The sequence below is a fragment of the Mobula hypostoma genome, chromosome 13 (genome assembly GCF_963921235.1).
Source record: "Mobula hypostoma chromosome 13, sMobHyp1.1, whole genome shotgun sequence".
NCBI lineage: Eukaryota > Metazoa > Chordata > Chondrichthyes > Myliobatiformes > Myliobatidae > Mobula > Mobula hypostoma.
Window position 1 is genome coordinate 93,497,749 of NC_086109.1, and position 26,370 is coordinate 93,524,118.

Below are 26,370 nucleotides of genomic sequence, written 5' to 3' on the forward strand. Positions count from 1 at the left end.
TTATATCTTGTTTTTTTTTTGCAAACTTAGTTTCTTGAACTGATCCCTCTGTAGTTCCTCTCCATTTGAGCAATATTGGGTTCTATCTACCAAATTCAGTAACCTCACGCTTTCCCTGATTATCCAGGCATCCCCCAGGTTATGAAAGGGTTATGCTCCTGAGCAGTTGGTACTCAAGCCAAAATCATTCATTTTCTATAGCTACCCATATCACACTGCATTACATACACTAGCGACAACTCCTTCACTTGCACTACCCATAATTAAACCAATGGAATATACACTAGTAGCCACTTTATTAGTGGAACCCAGTGTGCTCTTCTGCTACCGTGGCCCACTCACTTCAAGGTTTGACATATTGTGCATTCCAAGGTGCTATTCTGTACAGTTGAAGTCGGAAGTTTACATACACCTTAGCCAATTACATTTAAACTCAGTTTTTCACAATTCCTGACATTTAATCCTGGAAAACATTCCCTGTCTTAGGGATCAGTTAGGATCACTACTTTATTTTAAGAATGCGAAATGTCAGAATAATAGTAGGGAGAATGATTTATTTCAGCTTTTATTTCTTTCATCTCTTTCCCAGTGGGTTAGAAGTTTACATACACTTTGTTAGTATTTGGTAGCATTGCCTTTAAATTGCTTAACTTGGGTCAAACGGTTTGGATGGCCTTCCACAAGCTTCTCACAGTAAGTCGCCGGAATTTTGTTCCATTCCTCCAGACAGAACCGGTGTAACTGAGTCAGGTTTGTAGGCCTCCTTGCTTGCACATGCTTTTTCAGTTCTGCCCACAAATTTTCTATCGGATTGAGGTCAGGGCTTTGTGATGGCCACTCCAATACCTGGACTTTGTTGTCCTTAAGCAATTTTGCCACAACTTTGGAGGTACACTTGGAGTCATTGTCCATTTGGAAGACCCATTTGTGACCGAGCTTTAACTTCCTAGCTGATGTCTTGAGATGTTGCTTCAATATATCCACCTAATTTTCCTTCCTCATGATGCCATCTATTTTGTGAAGTGCACCAGTCCCTCCTGCAGCAAAGCACCCCCACAACATGATGCTGCCGCCCCCATGCTTCACGGATGGGATGGTGTTCTTCGGCTTGCAAGCTTCACCCTTTTTCCTCCAAACATAACGATGGTCAATATGGCCAAACAGTTCAATTTTTGTTTCATCAGATCAGAGGACATTTCTTCAAAAGGTAAGATCTTTGTCCCCATGTGCACTTGCAAACTGTAGTCTGACTTTTCTATGGCTGTTTTGGAGCAGTGGTTTCCTCCTTGCTGAGCAGCCTTTCAGGTTATATGAATATAGGACTCGTTTTACTGTGGATATAGATACTGTTTCCTCCAGCATCTTCACAAGGTCCTTTGCTGTTGTTCTGGGATTGATTTGCACTTTTCGTGCCAAAGTACGTTCATCTCTAGGAGACAGAATGCGTCTCCTTCCTGAGCGGTATGACGGCTGCGTGGTCCCGTGGTGTTTATACTCGCGTACTATTGTTTGTACAGCTGAACGTGGTACCTTCAGGCGTTTGGAAATTGCTCCCAAGGATGAACCAGACTTGACATCATTTTCTGACCTCAATCCGATAGAAAATTTGTGGGCAGAACTGAAAAAGTGTGTGCGAGCAAGGAGACTTACAAACCTGACTTAGTTATACCAGTTCTGTCTGAAGGAATGGAACAAAATTCCAGCAACTTACTGTGAGAAGCTTGTGGAAGGCAACCCAGAACGTTTGACCCAAGTTAAACAATTTAAAGGCAATGCTACCAAATACTAACAAAGTGCATGTAAACTTCTAATCCACTGGGAAAGAGAGGAAAGAAACAAAAGCTGAAATAAATCATTCTCTCTGCTATTACTCTGATATTTCACATTCTTAAAATAAAGTAGTGATCCTAACTGACCTAAGACAGGGAATGTTTTCTAGGATTAAATGTCAGGAATTGTGAAAAGCTCAATTTAAATGTATTTGGCTAAGGTGTATGTAAACTTCTGACTTCAACTGTATATCACTGTTGTAACATGTGCTTATTTGAGTTACTGTCCCCTTCCTCCCAGCTTGCACCAGTCTGGCCATTCTCTGACACTATGAAAAAGGTGTCTTTGCCCAAAGAACTGCTGCTTATTGGATTTTTGCCCCCGCACCATTCTCTGTAAACCCTCGAGAATGTTGTGTGTGAATATCTCTGGTTCTGAGATACTCAAACCACCCCATCTGACACCAACAATCATTCCACGGTCAAGGTCACTTAGATCACATTTCTTCCCCATTCTGATGTTTGCTCTGAACAACAATTGAACCTCTTGACCATGTTTACATGCTTTTATGCACCAAATCGCAGACGCGTGATTGGCTGATTAGATAGTTGCATTAACAAGTGGGCATACCTAATAGAGTGGCCACTGACTACAGATCGTGTTTCCAGTCGCTAGTGAGCACTGTGAAACAATAAACATACATTAGAGGTGTATGGGAGTATTTGCATAAAGCTCAATCCTGCAAGGTAGGTCATCCATAACCCAGGAAACCCTTGTATTACTGAATCTGTGCTGTATGATACATGACACAACCCTTCAGTTTCAATTTTTCCCATTAACTACTCCCAAGATTTTAATCACGCACCTATGCACCAAAAGCAATTTCCTGCCAACTGGCGCTTCACTGCATGGGAGGAACCCTCAGATTCCATCTGCCAAATTTTGTTTTTTCACTTAACCTATCCAAATATCATTACAGACATTATTGGAGTTGTGTATCTAAACCTGTTTCAACAAACAGAAAGTAAGACACTGCCATAAGAGACACAGTTGTAGAACACTACGGCACAGAAACAGGCCCTTCAGTCCATCTAGTCCATGCTACCTACTTACTGCCCATTATGCCACTGGCATTTAGGGCAGCAATGAAGGCTTTCCTCACTGCTGTTTCCAGCACAATTTTCTATTGACCAGTCAGGATTGTTTGGCTCGAGCTGAATCCCCAAACCTGGAGGACTGCTGGACCACTCTTAGTCAGGGCTCTTCAATTTGACCTGTTCAGCATGGGTGACCCTACCAAGGGACAAAGCACAAGGCCCTGACTCCAGCCAACTTAGCTCTCTGGGTCATTGAGGCACGCAAGCCTCCAAACCCTACAAGTTTGTCATCCTCCTGGAGGATCTGCTCCGTACCAAACTCTTAATCTGCCTAGTCTCATCGACCTGCACCAGGACCATAGCCCTCCAAACCCTCCCATCCATGTACCTATATACATTTCTCCTAAACGTTGAAATTGAACCTGCATCTACCACCTCCGCTGGCAGCTGGTTCCACACTCACATCACCCTCTGGGTGAAGTAGTTCCCCCTCAGGTTCCCCTTAAACATTTCACCTTTCACCCTTAACCCATGACCTCCAGTTATAGTCTCACTCAGCCACAGTGGAAAAAGCCTACTTGTATTTACCCTATCTATACCCCTCAATTTTGTATACCTCCATCAAAACTCCTCTCCATCTCAAGTTCAATTTATTGTCATTTGACCATACGTATGTAAACCATCAAACAAAACCACGGTCCTGCGGACAAAGGTGCCCAAGACAGTACATATAACTCACCCATAAAGTAATACTAGCATGAGTAAATTAACTAATAAGGAACATTTATAACACAAATTAAAAAGTGAACAGTATAATACGACTGGGGCTTCATAAATGAGAGCAGGGTGGTTGCAGGGAGTTCAGTATTCTCTCAGCCTGGGTGAAGAAGCTGTTTCCCATCCTAAAAGTCCTTGTCCTGATGCTATGGTACCTCCTGCCTGATGATATGGTACCTCCTGCCTGATGATATGGTACCTCCTGCCTGATGATATGGTACCTCCTGCCTGATGCTATGGTACCTCCTGCCTGATGATATGGTACCTCCTGCCTGATGCTATGGTACCTCCTGCCTGATGATATGGTACCTCCTGCCTGATACTATGCTACCTCCTGCCTGATGATATGGTACCTCCTGCCTGATGATATGGTACTTCCTGCCTGATGATAGTGGGACAAACAGATTATTGGATGGATGGGAGGGATCACTGACAATGCCAAGGACTCTGCATACACATCGCTCTGGATAAATACCTCTGATGGGTGGAAGAGAAACCCCAATGTACAGACTTGTGGTTGATTGCTTTGCAGTTCTCATAACAGATGGTGACGCAGCTTGCAAAAAAATGGTTAGAATGGGGAGCCAAGAAAGTATACCAGCACCTCAGCCTCCTCAGGAAGCTAAAGAAATTTGGTATATACCCGTTTTAAATCGATGCACCTGAGAAAGCTTCCTTTCCAGATGCACCACAGCTTGGTGCAGCAACTGCTCCGCCCGAGACCGCAAGAGACCGCGGAGGGTTGTGGGCATAACTCAGCACATCATGGAAATCAGCTTTCCTCTGTCTGAGCTTCTCACTGCTTGGGTAAAGCAACCTATGTCATCAAAGACACCGCCCACCCCAGACAGTCTCTCTCCTACAACTGACCCAACCCCTCCTCTCGGGCAGAAGCCTGAACACGCTACCAAAAGGCTCAAGAACAGCTTCTATCCCCCTACTTGAAAACTAGTCAGTGGTCCCCTTGTACAACGAGATGGACTCTTGACCTCACAATCTACCTCGTGATGATCTTGCACCTTATTGACTACCTGCAATGCTCTTTCTCCATAACTGTAATGCTCTACTCTGCTCTGTCGTTGTTTTCCTTTCTATGACCTGATGTGATGAAATGAACTCTACGGAGAGCATGCAAAGCATTTTTTTCCAATGTACCTCAGTACATGAGACAATAACGAGCCAAGTTGTCAATTAGTATTTCATTAGGAGCTTGAGGACATTTGGTTTGTCACCAAAGACAAATAAATTTCTTCCCCGGTCTGATGTTTGGTGTGAACAACAACTGAACCTTCTGACCATCACTGTGTGCTTTTACGGACCGAGTTGCTGCCACGTGATTGGGTGATTGGGTGATTGTACACTTGCATTTACAAGGTGTACAGGTGTACCTAATAAAGTGGCCACTGAGTGTGTGTGGTTCGAGTCAATCGATTGCTTCCATAGAAATGCTGGAACTCCTCAGTCCAGCAAGCCCAACTTATTTCTGCAGGTTTACAGGAGTATTTTTTATTTATTTTTATTTAGAGATGGAGTACAGTTACAGGCCCACTGGCCCAACGAGCCTGCCCTGAACATTTCCACCCACGTGACCAATTAACCCTCCAACTGATACGCCTTCGGACTGGGGGAGGAAACCAGAGCACCTGGAGGAAACCCACACGGTCACAGGGAGAACGTACAAACTCCAGCGCAGAATAGGCCTTTCCAGCCGTTCGAGCCATGCAGGTCCAATAATCCCCCAATTTAATCCTAGCCTAATCACGGGACAACTTACAATGACAGATTAACCTACCAACCGGTACGTGTTTGGACTGTGGGAGGAAACCAGAGCACCCAGAGGAAACCCAAGCAGTCACGGGGAGAACGTCCTCACAGGCAGTGGCAGGAATCGAACCGGTGTTGCCGGTGCTGTAATAGCATTAGTCTAACCGCTATACTACCATGCCGCCCCAAATATTTTGGCTGCAGTGTCAGACAAGCTTGCACTTAGCCTAAAATTATTTGAGCACCCCCCTCACCAGTGCCCCTGTCCACTGATATTCTGGCTGCTCGGTATATCCTTGTTAGGGCTTGTCCTGTCCCGCGTGTGATGTCACCATAAATTCCATGAAATCTCAGCAAGCTAAATATAACATTTATGTTCATTGTCGTACTGTATTACTTTCATAGTTACTACAGAAAAATGGAGGAAATGCCATGGCTATTTCTAAATTGCAACAGTAGTAGCTAAGCCCAGTAGACGTTATGTCGTTGTAATAGGGACAGAAGTAACTATAAGCCTATGATCTAATCCCAGCCATGTTCGATAAGGGTCAAGTGGTTTATATTACATGCAGCTTGTTTTTGTCTAATGTTTACTAAATGGAAATATCTCATCAAGTAGAACAATGCACGGTTGATAGGTTCTTGATTAGTGAGAACATCAAAGGTTACGGGGAGAAGGCAGGAGAATGGGGTTGAGAGGGAAAACAATGCAGCCATATTGGAGTGACGGAAGAGACTCGACGGGCAGAATGGACTAATCCAGCTCCAAAAGAATCAGAATCAGATTGGTAGTGTACTGGGTAGCACAACACTTCACAATGCCAGCTGTAAGATTCCTGCTACTGTCTGCAAGGAGTTTGCACGCTCTCCCCATGACCACGTGGGTTTCCTCCGGGAGCTCAGTATTCCTCCCACATTCCAAAAATGTGCAGGTTAGGGTTAGTAAGTTGCGGGCATGCTCTGTTGGTGCTGGAAGCCTGACAACACTTACAGCTTGCCCCCAGCACGTCCTGCGACTGTATTGGTCACTGAGGTGAAACGATGCATGTCACTGTATGTTTCGACAAATAAAGCTAATTATTTAACTTTACTACCCCTGACATATGTCATGAAAGCTGCTTTGCAGAAGCAGTACTTAACACTACTATGTTACAATAAAAAAAATACATTTTAAAAAGTGTAAAAAGAGACCAAATTAATGAGGTGGTGTTCATGGACCATTCAGAAATCTGATGACAGAGGGGAAGAATGTGATTGCTGAAATGTTGAGTTTCTTTCTTCAGGCTCCCGTGCCTCCTTTCTGACGGTCGCATTTATGATCAGGGTTTATTAAATCAGTGCTGTGCTTTGTATGATAATGTACAATGACTGGATGCAACATGTAGTTTTCAAACCATGTGTTTCATTTAGAGAAATTTGCCCATGATTCCCTGTTGGAAACAAAGAATTCAAACTAACCATTATTCACCGCAGAAAGCATTCTTCTGGGGTGCATCACAACCTGGTATGGAAGTTGTCCTGTCCAAGGCCGGAAGAAGCTGCAGAAGATCGTGAACACGCCCAGCACATCACACAAACCAATCTTCCGTCCTTGGACTCACTTTACACCGCACGCTGTCGGAGCAGTGCTGCCAGGGTAATCAAGGACACGACCCACCCAGCCAACACACTTTTCATCCCTCTTCCCTCCAGGAGAAGGCTCAGGAGCTTGAAGATTCCTACGGCCAGATTTGGGAACAGCTTCTTTCCAACTGTGATAAGTCTGCTGAACGGATCCTGACCCGGATCTGGGCCGTACCCTCCAAATATCCAGACCCGCCTCTCGGTTTTTTTGCACTACCTTACTTTCCATTTTATATTTTCTATTTATGATTTATAATTTAAATTTTTAATATTTACTATCAATTTGTACTCCAGGGAGCAGGAAGCGCAGAATCAAATATCGCTGTGATGATTGTACGCTCTAATATCAATTGTTTGGCGACAATAAAGTATAAAGAAAAGTATTCATTGCATACTGCAACTGGCTTTATAAAGAGAGCCTCCAAAAGGACCATTACCTTGTCACAGGGTCTGGAGGTTTGTGCACCTCAATGAGCCAGAGAGAGTCAGGCCTTGTGCTTTGGCTCTTGGTAGGGTCAGCCATGCCAAACAGGTCAGAGGGTAGAGGCCAGACTAAGAGTGGTCAGGGGGTTCAGCTCAGGGCTAACAACCCTGACTGGTCAAAACCGCAATGAAGAATCCTTCCAGATCTGAGTGTGACTGAGGACCCTGAACCACACCTGGGGCGCAATAGAGAAGACAGCCAAGGACAGACAGAGATGGAGGAACTTCATTGCTGCCCTAAACACCAGCAGCGTAATGGGTCACTAAGTAACTTACCAAGAGGGAAAAAAAATGAACCCTTGTTACACGAACATTGAAACATAATGAAATGTGGCCATTTGCGTCAAATCAAATCAGCAAGGATTGTGCTGGTCAGCCTGCGAGTCCAGCCATGCCTCTGGCACAATATAGCACGCCCCCAACTCAAACCCCATACAGTACATCTTACCTCCCTCATGGTTCCGCCTCCTTCTACTACCCATTGTGCTTTCCCCTATTCCTTCTTCACCTTTCCTGCCTATCACCTCCCTGCCTCCCCTCCCCAACCCCTTTATCTTTCCCCTTACTGGTTTTTCACCTGGAACCTACCAGCCTCCTCCTTCCCACTCTCTCCCCACCTTATTATAGGGCCTCTGCCCCCTCCCTCTACAGTCCTGACAAAGGGTTCCAGCCCGAAACATTGACTGATCGTTTCCACGGATGCTGCCCGACCTGCTGAGTTCCTCCAGCGTGTTGAGTGTTGCTTTGACCCCAGCACCTGCAGAGTATTTTGAGAGTACATCTTTGGACTGTGGGAGGAAACCGGAGCACTCGGAGAAAACACACGTGGTCACAGGGAGGACACACGGACTCCTTACAGACGATGGCAGGACTCGAATCCCAATCCTACAGCTGGCGCTGTAAAGCACTGTGCTAATCACTGTGTGACAGTGCAGCCCTTCAAACCCATCCTCCAAGATTACAGTATGCAAACATCTCAAGCTTCACTTTTGCCCCGGAGATAAGTCAGGAGTCTCGAAAATTACTGTAATGGAGTGTAACCAGTTACTGGGCTATCTACAACTGCTTTATTCGGTTAGCCAACTGGCAATTACTGGACTCTTTAGAAACACACTAAATTTTCAGAAGCTGCATAATCACAGCTTCTCACACCCTAATTATAGATGAATTCATCTCAAACTCCTGCCCAAAGACCTATTCCTTACTTCAAGGACACATCTACTAGATTAGTGGTCATAAATCACAAGCTACATATCAGAATGTGATTCACTACTCACCAAGTATACTGCACACCCTGCACATTGCCCTCACAGTGATAACAGCTCATAACAAGTGAAAAATCAAGCTCCGGGTGGAAGTCAGAGGGTCGGGCAGCCTCGGTGAAGGCAGGGGGGTGTTCAAGGTGGTCCCTGCATGCAACGCTCCCATGGTCGACATCTCCTGGACAGATCATGAAACCATGCATTTCATTTCTGTTATGTCTTTTAGGTTTGTTTTTCATCTTGAATGTCATTCTGGAACTGTTGGAGCCTGAGATTTGCAGTTTGGTGATCGTTTGGGTGTTTCAGCGCTCTGCAGTCACCCAGAGGATTCCGGAAGACAAAGGCAGTGCGCTTAAACCTTGCGGTGAGAAGATTGCAGGATGGGGCACAAGCCAATGTCAGACTCCATTTCACTGATTAAAGCATCCATTGTTCTCTGATTAAAGCAACAAGGGAGATTGAAACAGAGGCGAATACGGAAGGTGAGCACCAGCTGCCTGCCATTTGATCGCTGGTGGGATCGCTCTGCTGCTGGAGAGGGGAGGCTATGATCTTACACAGAGCTAGTCCAATCTAACAGGTCAAATACCTTCCATGCCAAAATCACTGATTTATTTGTTTATTTAAGAGATACAGTGTGGAACAGGTCCTTCCAGTCCAATGAGCCACTCCACCCGGTAACCCAATTTAACCCTAGCTTAAGCATGGGACAATGTACAATGACCAATTAGTCTGCTAAACTGTACGCCTTTGGACTGTGGGAGGAAACTGGAGCACCGGAAGGAAACCCACACATCACGGGAAGAGTGTACAGACTTCTGACAGCTTCAAACTCCAAAGCCCCGAGCTGCAAAAGCATCGCGCTACCACATCTTTAGGCAGCTCAGTGTCAAACCTCTCCCCCATGCAATGCCTTGGCATCCTACTGGTGCGATATGAAAAGGGGCTCTCGGGTTATGATGGGCTGCAACACAGTGCATGTCCTTTAATCTAAAAAAAACAAGAGCCTTTTCAGCCCTTGTACCAGATCCACAATTTAAGGAACATCCCGGGTTACAAACACACAAAACGATGGACGTCCCATATACAAAGGAGCACACTCGATATTATTAAACTGAGAGGACCAACGTACATACATACATCAGTTCCTATAAATGACAGAAGTAGTTTCCCCCCTCTCTCTCTTTATCAGTCTGATGACTTTATGATGTCATTTATTACTGCACTGTGGATGCAATTTGACCATAAACAGATTTTTTTTGTGTGTATTTTCCAGCTTGTGGACAGCACTGGTCAGTAAAAGCCGCATCTGTTTGCGTGTGTGGAGGAACGGTGCCGACTGGCACGTTCCCGGCTGCAGGAGGACGCGCTGAAGCTCGGCTGGGAAGGACTCGAGTCGAGGGCTCTTCCGCCACTGGACAGGGAGGAGTCAGGTTGGGTCAAATAGCAGTGAACCCCCTCACGCATGAGCGGCAACAGTCCTATTGGTTTTAAGGAATGTAAAACACATCGACAGCGAATGTGAGAAGGAAAAGGCATTGTGCAGTTTATTCTTGTAAATAATTTTATGTATGATTAAAGTTCATTTTGAATGGGAAGGAAAGCCTGCTGGTTACCCAGGAATGGCCTATTCAACTGATATCACTCCAGAACCCCATTCTAAGCCATCTCCCCCAAATGAGGTCAAACATCCTGAATTGAAAAGGGAGCTTAAGGCTAACACTCACCTCCTTCTGAAGCAAGGTTAGATTTCCTTAATTGGCCTATTCAGAACTCAAGGTGATAGTAACACACACATAAAAATTGCTGGTGGAACGCAGCAGGCCAAGCAGCATCTATAGGAAGAGGTACAGTCGATGTTTCGGGACAAGACCCTTCGTGTTCACAAGCAATTTTTGTGTGTGTTGTTTGAAATTCCAGCATCTGCAGATTTCCTTGTGTTTGCGTCAAGATGGTAGTCTTGCTTTCTGTGGGAAATTCAGGGATGGAAATGCACTCATCCAAAAGTCAACAGAACAGAATTCCAGAAGGAAAGGTTCACACAACACACACCAAATGCTGGAGGAACTCAACAGGCCAGGCAGCATCAATGGGAAAAAAAGTACAGTCGGCATTTCAGGTCGAGACTGTACTTTTCTCCCCATAGACGCTGCCTGGCCTGCTGAGTTACTCCAGGGCAGGGGCAGGGGGAGGGGGTGTGAATGTGTGTGTGTGCGTTTTGGATTTCCAGCATCTGCAGGTTTTCTCTTGAAAGGAAAGGTTCACAGACAGCCCAGTCCACTGTTCCACTTTTATTTCTATTTATGCATTTCACAAAGTTGAAAAGCAGTAAAAACAAATTTCTTCATCCGTGTAACGGCTTCACAAAAATTGCCTTGAATGTTACACTTATGTGGTAATATTACTGTCCAGCCCTCAATCTCCATGACTACACAGTGCTAGACGACTAAACAGTGCAAGAATAGAATGCTGGCCTCTGTTACCCAAACATCGACCGCAAGAGGACAGCCTGTGATTTATGAACATTGCAGCACAGTACAGGCCCTTCGGCCCATAACGTTGTGCCAACCTTTTAACATACTCTAAGACCAACTTTACAAGGCTAAAAAGCACTTTATAAAAATGATTGCATCCATGTAACACCTGCCACAGAGCCCTCCATTTTTCAATCATTCACATGCCTCTTTCCTAAATATCCCTAATGTATCTGCCTCTACCACCACCCTGGCAGCACGTTCCACGTACTCACCGCTGTCTGACATCCTCCTTGTCCAATCACCTTAAAAATATGCCCCCTTGTATTAGCCATTTCCATCCTTAAAAAAAGGTCTCCAGCTGTCCACTATCTATGTCTCTTATCGGGAGGAGGAGAAGATGGTGGCACAACACAGCACGGGCGGCCACTCCGCTGGATGATATCTGTTGTGTCAAGTAGGGGACCGTGCACAATCCTGATTTGATGGAGATGGACGTGAGAGCACGGAGGAACATCTGGTGAATCTTCTGAAATGCCTGTTTCGCTGCCGCTGCTACTGTGTGGTCCGGAATCTCCGGAGGAGAAGGCCCCGAGTCCTCGGCTTTGCTTGTTGCTCGGCGGCCGGGGAGAAGTCAAAGGCGCTCGGCAGAGGATGGCGCTCGGGAGGCTGTATCAGAGGGGCTGGTCGGAGGCTCGAAGTTTTCGGACAGACAGTCTCAGTGTCGGCTGTGGTCGGCTGCTTCCAAGGCATCGGCAAGTTGTCGGTGCCTGGAGGTTTATGGCAGGGAGTTTCTCCCTTTTGCCGCCTGCTATCGGGGACTCGGGAGTTGATCAGAACTTTGAGACTTTTTTTTTTACCGTGCCCATGGTCTACTCTTTATCAAATTACAGTATTGCTTTGTACTGTTGTGACTATATGTTATAACTATGTGGTTCTGTCAGTGTTAGTCTTTGGTTTGTCCTGTTTTTCTGTGATATTACTCTGGAGGAACATTGTATCATTTCTTAATGCATGCATTTCTAAATGATAATAAACGAGGATTAAGTGTCCTCATAATCTAATCTAATCTTGTACACCTCTATCAAGTCACCTCAATCCTCCTTTGTTCCAAAGCTCACTTTGCCTAACTTCATAAGACATGCCTTAAGGAAGATATTCTCCCACCCTGACAAGCAGCAAGGGCATAATCATAAAATATTTCTATATTTCTCATTCACAGACTGGGCACCACTGATCAGCATTGCACAATGCTGAGATTAAGGAAGTTCGGCTTGTCACGAAAAGGATCGAACAAATTTCTGCAGATGTACTGTGGTTACATCGTGGTCCGGTACGGCAATTCAAATACACATCAACACAAGCTGCATCAGTAGCGGACTCGGCCCAAAACATCACAGGCACATCCTTCCCCACCACTGGTCGTATCTACAGGAGGTGCTGCATCAAGAAGGCGACAAAGATCCACACCATTTGGGCCGTGCAATCGTCTCACAGCTAACATCGAGCAGGAGGTACAGAAGCTTGAAGTCCCACCCACTAGGTTCAGGAACAGCTGCCTCCCTTCAACCATTCTGTTCTTGAACCAAACAGCACAACCCTAATCACTACAGTTCAGTAACACTGTGCTCTCTCTGATCACTTTGCACTAAAATAAATTGTGTATTTTTAAAAAGAAAAAGTCTAATTGTGTTCTTTCTTTTAAAAATTATACACAACTTTTCTTATAAGAAGAGATTGAATTGCTTGGAACTGTCTTCACTGAAATTCAGAAGAATGGGAGGGGATTTTATAGAAATACATAACCTCAGGATTCTGGGGAACAGATTTAGGAAGGAGGTGAGGAGAAACAGCTTTTCCAAGAGAGTGTGAATCTGTGGAATTCTCTGCCCGGGGAAGCAGCAGAGGTTCATTATGTACCGTGTTGTATGACCTGGGCAATCACAGTCTTTCCTGTTCTTGGCAAATTTTTCTACAGAAGTGGTTTGCCATTGCCTTCTTCGGGGCAGTGTCTTTACAAGACAGGTGACACCAGCCATCCTCAATACTCTTTTGAAATTATCTGTCTGGTGCCAGTGGTCACATAACCAGGACTTGTGACATGGACCAGCTGCTCGTACGACCGTCCATCACCTGTTCCCATGGCTTCCCGTGACCCTGATCAGGGGCTAAGCGGGTGCTACACCTTGCCCAAGGGTGTCCCGTAGTCGAGAGGAGGGAAGGAGCACCTTACACCTCCTGTGGTAGAGACATATCTCCACCCCGGTACCCAAGGCTGCCTCATTAAATGTATTTAAGGCACAGTTAGATTTTTCCAGAGCAGGGGAATTAAGGGTTATAGAAGAGGAGGCAGGTACAAGGTGCAGCTGAGTCCACAGCTGTATCAGTCACGACTTTATTGAATGATGGAGCAGGTTTGATGGGCCAAAAGCATCTATTTCTTGTGTTGTTATGTTTAATTTCCAGTTTGCTTGCGAACGCTGTCGATGGGATGCTGCTGCAACATATTGACTCCTTAGTGGCAGGAATGAACTCCAGTCGCTGGCGTTGGAAAGCGCTACACTAACCACGACACTACTGTGTCACCTCCTCACCCACACAATAACTTCACGTTCACACCACAGCATCCCCTCCAGTAAAATATCCCAAATCGGCCTCACAGGTACCGCGTCGCCGGCTTGTTCAGGTGTGATCAGAGGAAGAATCTGGCTACGTGCAGCAAGGCAGCGTTGCAGCTAGTGTAACGCTTTACAGAGCCAGCGATCGGGGTTCAATCCCCACCCCGTCTGTAAGGAGTTCAAACGTGCCCCCCCACCACCTCTCCCCGAATGCATGGGTTTCCTCCAGGTGCTCTGGTTTCTTCCCACATCCCAAAGACGTCGAGCTTAGAGACAGTAAATCACGAGCAGGCTACATTGGTGGCAACACTTGTCGGCTGCCCCCAGCACATCCTCAGTATGTGTTGGTTGTTAACGCAACACGATGCATTTCACTGTTGCGTTTCAATGTACATGACAAATAAAACTCAACATTAATCTTAGAACAGCATAAAACTACTTAAATGGAAAGAGACAAAAGGACATAGCTGTAGAGAAGATCTGGGTGGCCTTGTTTATCAGTGGTTGAAGGTCAGTGTGCTGTCACAGCGAGTAATTAGGGAGGCAGATGGAATGTGACCTTTATCACAAAGGCAATGGTGCACCAAGAAAGCAAGTCTTGCTACAACTGTTCAGGGTGTTGGTAAGACCACACCTAGAATATTATACAGGCCCAAGAGATTCTGCAACCGCTGGAAACCCAGAGCAACACACACACAAAATACTGGAGGAACTCAACAGGTCAGGCAGCATCTGGTGGGGGGGGGGGAGGGAAGGGGAGGGAAGGACAGGGAAGGGGAGGGAAGGGGAGGGAAGGACAGGGGAGGGGAGGGGAGGGGAGGGGAGGGAAGAGGAGAGAAGAGGAGAGAAGAGGAGAGAAGAGGAGAGAAGAGAATGGACAGTACATCCTTACCAACCAAGAACCCATCAAGCTCCGCTTTAAATATTACTCAATGACTTGGCCTCCACAGCTGTCTGAGGCAATGAGATCCACAGATGGTGGGAGGCTGGTGCCCATAATGGAACTGGCTGAGCTTACAGCCCTCTGCAGCTTTTTCTGATCATCTGCATTGGTGCCCCCTCTCCAGAGCGTGATGCAACCAGTCAATGGTACAGCTGTAGAAGCTTAAGGGAATTTGGTGACATGGCAAATCTCAAACTCCGAATGTCCAGCTTCAGTCGTGCCTTCTTTGTAATTGCATCAATATGTTGGTGCCAGAACAGATCCTCTGAGACGCTGACACCCAGGAACTTGAAACTGCATTCCCTTCCCCCTCATTAAGGACTGGTGTGTGTTCTCCTGACTTCCCTTTCCGGACGTCCACAATCAATTCTTTGTTCTTACTGACGCTGAGTACAAGGTTGCTGTTGCGACACCTCTCAACCAGCTGATCTATCCCACCCCTGTGTGCCTCATCAGCATCCGAGATTCAGCCATCGGTAAATTTATAGATGACATCTGAACTGTGCCTAGCCGCACAGTCATGGATGCAGACAGAGTAGAGCACATTGTTTATGCTGAGCTCAAATTGACTGAAGCATTTCCAAAACTGAAAAACTCATTCATGCCGTTACTTGGAATTGCTTTGACATTTCTATAGGAGTGTTCTGTTCCCTGTTTAAAAGGACAATTTATAATCTGCAACTGTTACCACAAAAATGATCAAGACTGTTGCTACTTGTATAAATCTTCATCAAGCGACATAAGATTTTTTAAAAAGTTTAGCTTTATTTGTCACGTTTATTCACCGTTTGCATCAACAACCAACACAGCCCAAGGACATGCAGAGGGCAGCCTGCAAGTGTCGCATGCCCACAACTCAGTAACCCTACCCGGTTGTCTCTGGAATATGGGAGGAAACTGGAGCACCTCGGGCAGGGGTTCCCATCCTAGGGACCTGGAAAACTTGCTCAATGGTATTGGTCAATGGCATCAAAAAAGGTTAGGATCTCCCCCCCCCCAACCATGGATAAACACACAACTGCCTTACAGACAGCAGCGGGAACTGAATCCTGATCGGTGATCGCTGCCAGTGTATCCGCTAACGTTACCACCCTGGCCATACCACACTCTTCCCCACCTCCCACCCTCCTCTTCTGGGTAAGTGAAGTTCTTGAGAGTTTATTCTTATCTGTCTCATCAAGGATCAACCTTATTCACCGTGTACATTTACACCTGGTTCCTCATGGTTGTTATAGCCAGGGATGGTGGTGGGGACAACCTCCCACTAGCTATTAAATGGCGTGCGTCTCAAATAGCCTCTGACAACCAAGTCCAGCTCCTGGCCTGCAAGTACGACTTAGCTACTAAGCACAGTGGAACTGTTGCTATTGACAGGAGATGGGGCAAAGGCAGATTACTGGCAACTTAAAACGAGTTACTTAAGGCAGATGGGTCTCCTCAACCACTGGCAGCTCATCTCGGAGAAGGAAAACTCTGATCTCAAACCGCTGCTGCCTTGGGGCAATACCCACTCATCGGGAAGGCTTCGGGAGTAAACCCCGAGGGAAAAATCCAGAGCAGGAGTACCCACATTGAGGTACAAAACCATATTAGTCTCTGCCATTCCTTTGGGTTCATCAGATGGTGTGGAGAGGGGGAGCTTGCTACATGGGCAATAGTTTGCTCTCCATATCGTACTGCCCAGGCTTGCGTATCTAGACAGCTAGGACACAACATCCATGGTCAACCGTGACCAGTGGAGGCCTCACTTACATTTTCATGCATTGGGAATTTGCTGTGATGTGTTGGTCAGGGTATGAAGACCCAGTTAAAACAGCAACATTCAATAATAAATAAAGAATTCTATTTTAAAAAGCTGGAGGTTCCTTCTGCAGTTGTACCGGGCCCTGGTGAGACCACACCTGGAACATTGTGTACAGTTTTGGTCTCCAAATTTGAGGAAGGACATTCTAGCTATTGAGGGAGTGCAGCGTAGGTTCACGAGGTTAATTCCCGGGATGGCGGGACTGTCATATGTTGAAAAATTGGAGCAACTGGGGTTGTTTACACTGGAATTTAAAAGGATGACAGGGGATCTGATTGAAACATATAAGATTATTAGGGGATTGGACAGGCTAGAGGCAGGAAACATGTTCCCGATGTTGGGGGAGTCCAGAATCAGAGGCCACAGCTTAAGAATAAGGGGTAGACAATTTAGAACGGAGTTGTTGAAGAAAAACTTTTTCACACAGAGAGTTGTGGTTCTGTGGAATGCTCTGCCTCAGAAGGCAGTTAGAGGCCAATTCTCTGGATTCTTTCAAAAAAGAGTTATATAGAGCTCTTAAAGATAGCAGAGTGAAGGGATATGGGGAGAAGGCAGGAAAAGGGTACTGATTGTGGATGATCAGCCATTATCACAGTGAATGGCAGTGCTGGCTCGAAGGGCTGAATGGCCTACTCCTGCACCTATTGTCTATTGTTATAACATCTAATGATAGATTTACGAGCTATAGTTCTACCCTGATTCTGATCCCCTTAAATGATCCATCTTTTGTCACAAGATCACATTTGGCTGTTTATTCTCTGAGACGAGAACAATTCTAATCAATCCCTGGTCAAATTATCAGCACAGCAGAATTTTCCAGTTTCACACCCAGCCACGATAACAATTTTGCACTGCCCCTCTGAGAGTTGTGGTGTTTGTTTTATGACTAAACTACAAGTTCACTTTATTCTTGCAGTCATCTGGGCACATCATATCGTTGGAGAGAAAAAGACAATCCCTAGAATAAACAGCGTGCAGAAGTAGTTGAAGAGAGTGCTTCCGGGAATTTAATTCACAGTTACGAGTCTTTGGCTCAACCAACACTAACACCAAGCTTTACAGCCAGAAAGCACTTTTGCAGCTGGTTTTAGTGAAATGACGTTTCACTGGGAGGAGTTGGAACAAGCTTATTCAGAGAATCCTGAAGAATCTGCCACAAAGCAGGATTCAAATCCAAGAACTATTGCTCTGATCCCTCTTCTCCCAAACACACCCAACGATGACTCAGTGGAACAAATCTACCCCACACTGTGAAGCTGAGCGACAAAGGGAAACATTCACACTACCTGGACCAGTGCCCATTGAACCTGCTTCAGTTCAGATTCAGATTCATGGCTCGTACCTGGAAACGTGCGGTGAAATGCATTGCTTGGGTTAAAGTACCGGCACACCCACGGATGTACTGAGGGCAGCCCACAAGTGTCACCACACATGCTGGTGCCAACCTAGCCCGCCCACAATCCTCGGCAGAACAACAGGACGCAACAAGCAACAGCAGTAAAACAAGCCCCTCTCCTCCCTCCCAGCAACAGTCCTCCAGCTGCAGGGCAGGCCGGCCTCCAGTCTCCAACTGAGATGGGAGAGCAAGAAGAGGTGAGAGGTGACTTGACAGAGGCATGCAAGATGATAGGAGGCATTGATGTACTTTATCCCCCCCCAGAGTAGAAATGGCTGACACGAAAGGGAACATCTTAAAGTGATTGAAGTATGAGTTTGTGGGGGGGGGGAGGCATATCAGAAATAGGTTACCCACCACTCCCCGCCAACACACAGACTGGTGGGTGTGTACAGCACTCTGCCAGGAGTGGTGGTAGAGGCAGATACATCAGGGAATTTAAAACACCATAAGACACAGGAGCAGAATTAGTCCATTTAGCCAATTGAGTCTGCTTCACCATTTGATCATGGCTGCCTTCTCCCCGCAACCTTTCATGCCCTTACTAATAAAATATCTGCTTTAAATATACCCAATGCAGACATCCCACCCTGCAAAAACTGATTTCAGGGAGGTAGCACCATCAATTTGCGGGAGACTTCCGGGAGAGGTGGGGTGTCTGCAATAGAGTAGCTCCTTAGCAGCCAGCCAGCTAGTTTAAATAACGTTAGCTATGCTAATGAACGAATGACACCTGTTAAACTCACCTCAACATGTCTTTTACAGTCTTAACTCACCATGGGCAATAGAAAAGTCACTGTTGCAAACAGTGCAGCGAGCAACACTCATTCTTTTTGACCCCTATTAGGCAGGGGTACACTTTAGTGTAGTCTGGGATGACGTACGTTTTATATTTTCTTTTTTTTGGAACACTCTGCCATGGCGCGCTCTCGCGCTCTCTCGTGCTCTCGCTTGCTTTCTCTCGCACTCACTCTCGCTTGCTTGCTTTGTCTCGCGCTCTCGCTTGCTTTCTCTCGCTCACTCTCAAAAAAATTGATTTCCGTGATATTGTATATAATTTGCAGGCATCAGGGAGCCACTATTCATATGCGGGAGACTCCCAGAACTTCCAGGAGAGGTGGGATGTCTGCCAATATTTTGGCCTCCACAGCCGTCTGTGGCAATGAATTCCACAGATTCACCAGCCTATGACTAAAAAAATTCCTTAACATCTGTCCTACATGGATGCCCCTCCATTCTGAGGCTTCATTCCCTGATCCTAGACTCCCCCACCAAAGGAAACATCCTCTCCCACTCCACTCTACCTGGGTCTTTTTAAACCTACGAAGAGACTCCTGGACTCATGGATGAAAAATGAGAGGTTATGTAGGAGGGAAGCACAAGATTGATTTTGGAGCCTGTTACAAGATTAGCACAACACTATGGGCCTAAGGGCCTGCACTGTGCTGTAATGTTCTATATTCGAGAAGCACATGAGCACCGCTGGCACAGCCATAACTCCTTGAAAGTGGTGTCACAGGTAGGTAGGGTTGTATTGGCAGCTTTTGGCATGTTGGCCTTCAGAAATCTAACTTCTGAGTACAGGAGCTGGGCTGTTATGTTGACACTGTACAAGACATTGACGAGGCCTAATTCGGGGTATTGTGTGCAGCTCTAGTCACCTACCTACAGGAAAAATATTAATAAGATTAAAAGGATGGTGCCAGGACTTGAGGGCCTGAATTACGGGAAAAGGCTGAACAGGGCTGGACTTCATTCCCTGGAGCAGAGGAGAACGAGAGGAGATTTGATAGAGGTAAACAAAATTACAAAGGTATTGATAGGGTAAATGCAAGCAGGCTTTTTCCACTGAGATCAGGTGAAACTAAAACTATAGGGTAAAGGGTGAAAGGTGAAATATTCAAGGGGAACATGAGGGGCAGCTTTTTCACTCAGAGGGTGGCGAGGGTGTGAAACGAGTGGAAGTAGTGAATGGGGGTTCAATTATAACTTTTGAGAGAAATTTGGATAAGTATGTGGATGGAAGGGCTGTGGACTAGGCAGACTAAGAGTACAGTATGGACTAGATGGGCTGAAGGGCCTGTTTCTGTGCTGTAGTGCTCTCTGATTCTATGACACCACTGTGAAACTTTGCGCCATTCTGTTGCTTTATACTCATTGGTTATATTTGTCACTGTGCATGTCGTTTTCTTCATGTGCTTTACAAAGGCGAGGAGAGTCGTTACCTCCTGGGCTAAACACTCATCTAAATCTGAAGGGGAGTTTACTGCTCTCAAAGTTGTGATTCCTTATGAAGTCAGCATCAATAAAGTCAGTTGCCTTCTCTCTCTTTTCAACCTCGACAAACTCCTGCAGAATACCTGTGCCGTGGAGGGGCTGCAGGGCCTGCTGCACGGGATCAGAAAAGGCTGCAGGAAGCTGTACCTCAGCCAGCTCCGTCACAATAGCCTTCCCGCCGTCAAGGACCCCCTCAAGAAGTGAAGCCTCAAAAAGGCGGCATCCGTCACTAAGGACGCCCACCACTCAGGACTCGACCTCTTCACGTTAGGCCTTCAGGGTCCTGTACCATCAGGGAGGAGGTACGGGAGCCTGAAGGCCCACACTCAACTTCTTCCCCTCCACCAGAGATTTGAACAACCAATAAACCAATCCACAAAACACTATCTCAGTACTTCATGGCTCTGTTTTTGCGCTACTTATTTAATTTGTTTTAAATATACATATGTATATATATCCTATGAAAGTTATAGCTTTTTGATGTATTGCACTGTCCTGCTGCCACCAAACACAATTTACAGCATATGACAGTGATATTAAACCTGATAACCCATCTCATCTATTTATATTCATTGTCTTTTTATTGTGGTCTTTAAATTGCTGTGTTTTTCAAGCTTCAAGATTGCTTAATGTCATCTTCTGAAGTGTGCAGAGCACGAAATAATTATCATTCCAGATTCGATGCAGCACAAAAAAAGAACACAGTAGTACTAAAAGACACAATAAACATAAATACATAAAGATAGCTTATACACATAGCCAGATTGTATGCCCATAATATGACACTAGACCAATAGGAAATAGGAGTTCTGAGGCCAGTGGGTGGAGGTGTTGGTCACCCTTACTGCTTGGGAAAAGTCACTGTTTCTGAGTCTGGTGGTCCCAGCGTGGATGCGACGTAGCCCCCTCCTTGATGGGAGAGGGGCAAACAGTCCATGAGCAGGGTGGGTGGGATCCTTCATGATGTTTCTGTACAGATGTCCTTGATGGTGGGTGAGCTGTTGCCAGTGCAACACACACAAAATACTGGAGGAACTCAGCAGGCCAGGCAGCATCTGTGAAGATGAGTAAACAGTCGATGTTCTGGGCCAAGACCCCTCTTATTGGCTTGAAACATCACCTGTTGACTCTCTTCCATGGATGCTGCCTGGCCTGCTGAGTTCCTCCAGCATTTTGTGTGTGTTGCTCGGACCTCCAGCATCTGCAGATTTCCCTGTGTTTGTGAGGCTGCTGCCAGGGATGTGTTGGGCAGTTATGACCACAGGTTATCGTGTCTTCCTGCCTGCCTTTCGTGCTACATCAGATCCAGAGTAACAACAATTTTGTTCTCGTGTACTGGAAATGACATTAGACAATTTGAATCTTGATTCCGAAAGTAACCCTGCACAGTTACTCCAAGTGCTTGAATTTAATATCTCCCTCCCCTGTCACCCTTTCTCTGCTTACAGTCCATCAGAACTTCATCTGCCTTGGCCAAGCCACCCTGCAGTAAGTGACAATCAGCAGGATAAGATTTCACACCAGAACTCGGCACACCAGAACTATATTACAACACAGTTTCCAAACACCACCCTTTCAGCTGAAAACCAGCACCAGAACCATTTATCGCTGACCAACGATTTTTATTTATAGAATCCGAATTTCCACATTAAATCTCAGTGTTACTTTGGAAAAATAAAGTAATCACTCCAATATTGAAATCAAAGCAAATTTTCATTATTTATTTTTCGGACATAGAACTCTAAGAATTAGATTTACCAGCATATGTCATCAAATTTGTTAACTTTGTGGCAGCAATACGTAATAAATATAGAAAATAATAAATTAATTAAAGTATATATATTAACTAGTTAAATTAAACAAGCAGTGCAAAAACAGAAATTTTAAAAAATAGTGAGCTGCCTTTCACGGGTTCAATGTCCATTTAGAAATCGGATAGCAGAGGGGAAGGAGCTGTTCCTGAATCATTGAGTGTGGGTCTTCAGGCTCCTGTAGCTCCTCCCTGATGTTAACAATGAGAAGAGGGCACGTCCTGGGTGGTGGGGGTCCTTAATGATGGACGCCTCCCTTTTGAGACACCACTCCTTGAAGATGCCCTTGGATATGACAGAGACCAGTAGATATGATGGAGCTGACTGATTTTACAGCTCTCTGCAGTTTACCTCGATCCTGTGTAACACACCCCCTCCCCCATACCAGATGGTGACGCAGCCAGTCAGAATGCTCTCCACAGTACATCTATAGAAATCTTCTCCAGCATAGTACTGGCCCTTTGGCCCACGATGTTGTGCCAACCTTTTGGCCTACTTTAATTCCTGCTCAGCTGCCCACCCAGGTTCTTAAAATGCTCAAAGGTTAAACATTGCTCAGGTCACGAATGTATTCATCCGGAATTTACAGCCCAGAGAACAGGCAATTCAGCCCATGCATTTCCCAGCTTCTTTCAATCTACACGAGGCGGCACAGTTGTGTCGTGGTTAGCGCATCACTTTACAATGCCAGTAGTCACCCACCGCGGTTTGGTTCCTGCCAGTGCCTGCAAGAAGTCTGTACATTCTCCCAGTGGGTGCTGCGGTTTCCTCCCTCAGTCTAAAGATGTGCCGGTTAGGGTTAGTAAGTTGTGAGCATGGCACGTTGACGCCAGAAGCACGACAGTTGTGGGCTGCCCTACACAACCCTCACTGATTTGATCTGAGACAAACAACACATTTCACCGTGTGTTTTGATGCACGTGTGACAAGGCAAGCTAATCTTTAATCTACTGAAATATATGGGGCACCAGGGTAGAGCAGCCGCTAGCAGAACACGTTACAGTGCTAGTGACCCGCGTCCAACCCCCGCCACAGGCTGCAAGGCGTTTGCACGTTCTCTCCACGAACTTATCTTTCCCCCGGGTGCTCTGGTTCCCTCCACGGTGCAAAGACGCATGTAGTTACCAGGTTATTTAGTTATACGGCTGTAATTGGGTGACGCAGGCTCATTGCGGCAGATGGGCTTGCTACCATGCTGTACCTCTGAATAAAATAAATATATAAAATTAACACCATTTTAATGCTGGGATTGTCTCACTTATCCGAGTATACGGTTACACCTCAGTGATATCCATGAACTGTGTTTTAAAAATAACACGCTTAACAAAACTTGGTTAAAAATGACATACACACACACACACACACACATACACACTTAACAACAGCTGCCCATAATTACCACAAGTCCCCGGAGCTTTGAGTGCTTGACTTCACTTGATATCAGCTGCCCAACTCGAACCCTTGCAGAAAGCAGAAATTTTAAGCAAAGCAATTCCATAACAGCACGAGTCAACCTCCCAACATTACTGAGAATTAAACATGACACACTTGCATTCAATTCACTTTTTCGACCATTACTGACTGGATGTGAAGGGACGGGTAACAGAGTGCAGGTTTCCATGTCGAAGAGCATGATAGCTCTAATTTCAGTCACATTGGGCAGCAACCTTGCTGTTTATTGTGCATTTTTGTCTTTTTTTTGGTGAGGTCGAGTTGCTAGCTCGACACTCAGCACAGCACAGATGGAAAAGCATGCAAGCAGCTAGCCGGATTCGAACCCGGGACTACTCTCCTCAAAAGCCAGTGTTGGTACCACTACACCAGCGGTCCCCAACCACCAGGCTGCGAGGAAACGATATGATTTGGCGATATGAGTCAGCTGCACCTTTCCTCGTTCCCTGTCACGCTCACTGTTGAGCCATTACGCATGCGAGGTCATTACCCGCGCGTCATCCATTTCAGCGCGGGAAGATGATCAACTCCTCGAGCTTGCAAATAACAGCGGGCTGAAAAGTCTGTTTGACATAACATCTCTGCCGGATTCCAGATCAAAGTCAAGGCTGAATATCCTGAGATAGCCACGAAAGCACCAAAAAAGTTGCTTCCATTTCCAACATATCCCTGCGATGAATGCAACGAAAACTAAAATGCGGAATAGACTAGACATAAAGAACCCCGTTTGAGTATCGCTGTCTCCCATCACCCCTCAATGGAACCCTCTTGTTGCACGAAAACAATCCCAGGGCTCCCACTGTTTCAGCGATATTGGTGTGTTGCAATGATTTTATATGTTCATACGGGGAAAATATGTGCTGCATGTTTAATATCCAAACGATACTTAAAATGTTATGATGCTATTGACTTATATAACTATATGACAATTACAGCACAGAAACAGGCCATCTCCGCCCTTCTAGTCCGTGCTGAACGCTACTCTCACCTAGTCCCACCGACCTGCACTCAGCCCATAACCCTCCATTCCTTTCCTGTCCATATACCTATCCAATTTTTCTTTAAATGATAATATCGAACCTGCCTCTACCACTTCTACTGGAAGTTCGTTCAACACTTACTTCAAGCTCCCCTGTCCTCCCCTGATAATTGACTTATCGCTATATTCATGCGAGGAAAATATGCGCCGTGTGTTTAATATTAAATTCGTTAGATAAACCCTTTTAGAAACGAAGTTGAGTGTACTAGCTAATTATCATCTGTATTCCGGTCGTGATTAACACCCCCCCCCCCGAAAAGAATCACCAAAACCGATTTGTGGAAAAAAATTGTACACGCATGCGCAAGTTACGCATGCACACTGGTGCCCACGCAAGGTTTCATGGTCATTGTAGTCTTTCTCGGGGTAAACCCAGCGTTTTTGACTGCTACTCTTGTCCGTTGGCAACCCCCCCACCCCCCCACTCGGCTGGTCCACAAGAATATTGTCAATATGAAACCGGTCCGCAGTGCAAAAAAGGTTGGGGACCCCTGCACTACACCGCCGGCCAGCACTCAGTGTTACCTGAAATTGGGAAAATTCAACATTCTTGCAATGAAAATTCCCAGCCCAGTTTGGTTAAAGGAAGCATTCTGATCCCTGCCTCAGTTCAATAGGTAAAATCCCATCCACAATTTAGTTAATCTACACTAATTCACCCCTCCCTTGGTCCTCCTCCCCCCCATGCTTGTCGAAGTCACTGAACCTCGGGTTACACGGTAGCATAGCAGTTAGCGTCAGCGACCAGGGTTCAATTCCCGCCATCCATAAGGAGTTTGCATTTTCTCCCCATAACCACGTTTCCTCTGGGTGCTCAGGTTTCCTCCCAAAGATATACACGGTTAGGGTTAGTGAGATGTGGGCATGCCATGTTGGGAGCGTGGCAAGGCCTGTGAGCTGTCCCAGTACAATCTCATCAATTTGACACACTTCATTGCATGTTTCAATGTACAGTACATGGAACAAATAAAGCTAATCTTTTATCTTTAGTTACAACCATCAGGCTCTCGAACTGGCATGGATAACTACTCTCGGCACAACTCCAAACTGATTCTACGACTTTGAAGGGCTCTTTATAATGTGTTCTCGGTATTTTGTATTTGCAGTTTGTTTTGTTCTGCACATTGGTTATTTGTCAGCCTTTATAGTTTTTTGTTAATTCTATATATTTCTATTGTCCTGCAAGAAAATGAATCTCAGGCTGTATATGGTAACATACACATATACATTCTTTAATAATAAACTTCACTCTGACTTTGTATAGACGCTGCTTACCTTGCGAACCATTTTGTACTTTTATATCCTTATATTTTTTGTTTTTACTTCAGATTTCCAGCAACTGCAGTATTTTAGGTTTTCATAAGACACATGAGCAGAATTCGGCCACTCGGCCCATCGAGTCTGCTCTGCCATTCCACCACGGCTGATTTATTATCGCTCTCAATCACATTCTCCTGCCTTCTCCCCGTAACCTTTGATGCCCTTACTGATCAAGAATCTATCAAGCTCTGCTTTAAATATATTCAATGACTTGGTATTCACAGCTGCCTGTGGCAATGCATCCCACAGACTCATCGCCCACTGGCCAAAAAAATTCCTCTTCATCTTTCTACTTTGTAAGACTTGTTTGCGAGTTTCAAATTAAAAATGTTGTTTACTGCATTTAATATTGTACATGTTTACATTCATGATGTAACTGTCGTGGGAGACGAGACATGACTGATTTTGACAGAGTAATTAAGGAAAAACTATTTGCGGTTACATAGGATGAGTGTGCATA

The 26,370-nt window shown here is 45.6% G+C and overlaps 1 protein-coding gene and 1 long non-coding RNA gene across 5 annotated transcripts in view; one reads left to right on the plus strand and one right to left on the minus strand.

Moving 5' to 3' along the window:
• The window catches only part of LOC134355786 (uveal autoantigen with coiled-coil domains and ankyrin repeats-like), a 195,030-nt gene that overhangs the window by 108,767 nt on the left and 59,893 nt on the right, over window positions 1-26,370 (minus strand). The gene's annotated exons all lie outside the window — the stretch shown is intronic.
• On the plus strand, window positions 8,728-14,598 carry LOC134356013 (uncharacterized). Its single transcript, XR_010020261.1, has 3 exons — window positions 8,728-9,258; window positions 10,053-10,209; window positions 12,473-14,598. It is a non-coding gene; the product is annotated as an uncharacterized LOC134356013 (long non-coding RNA).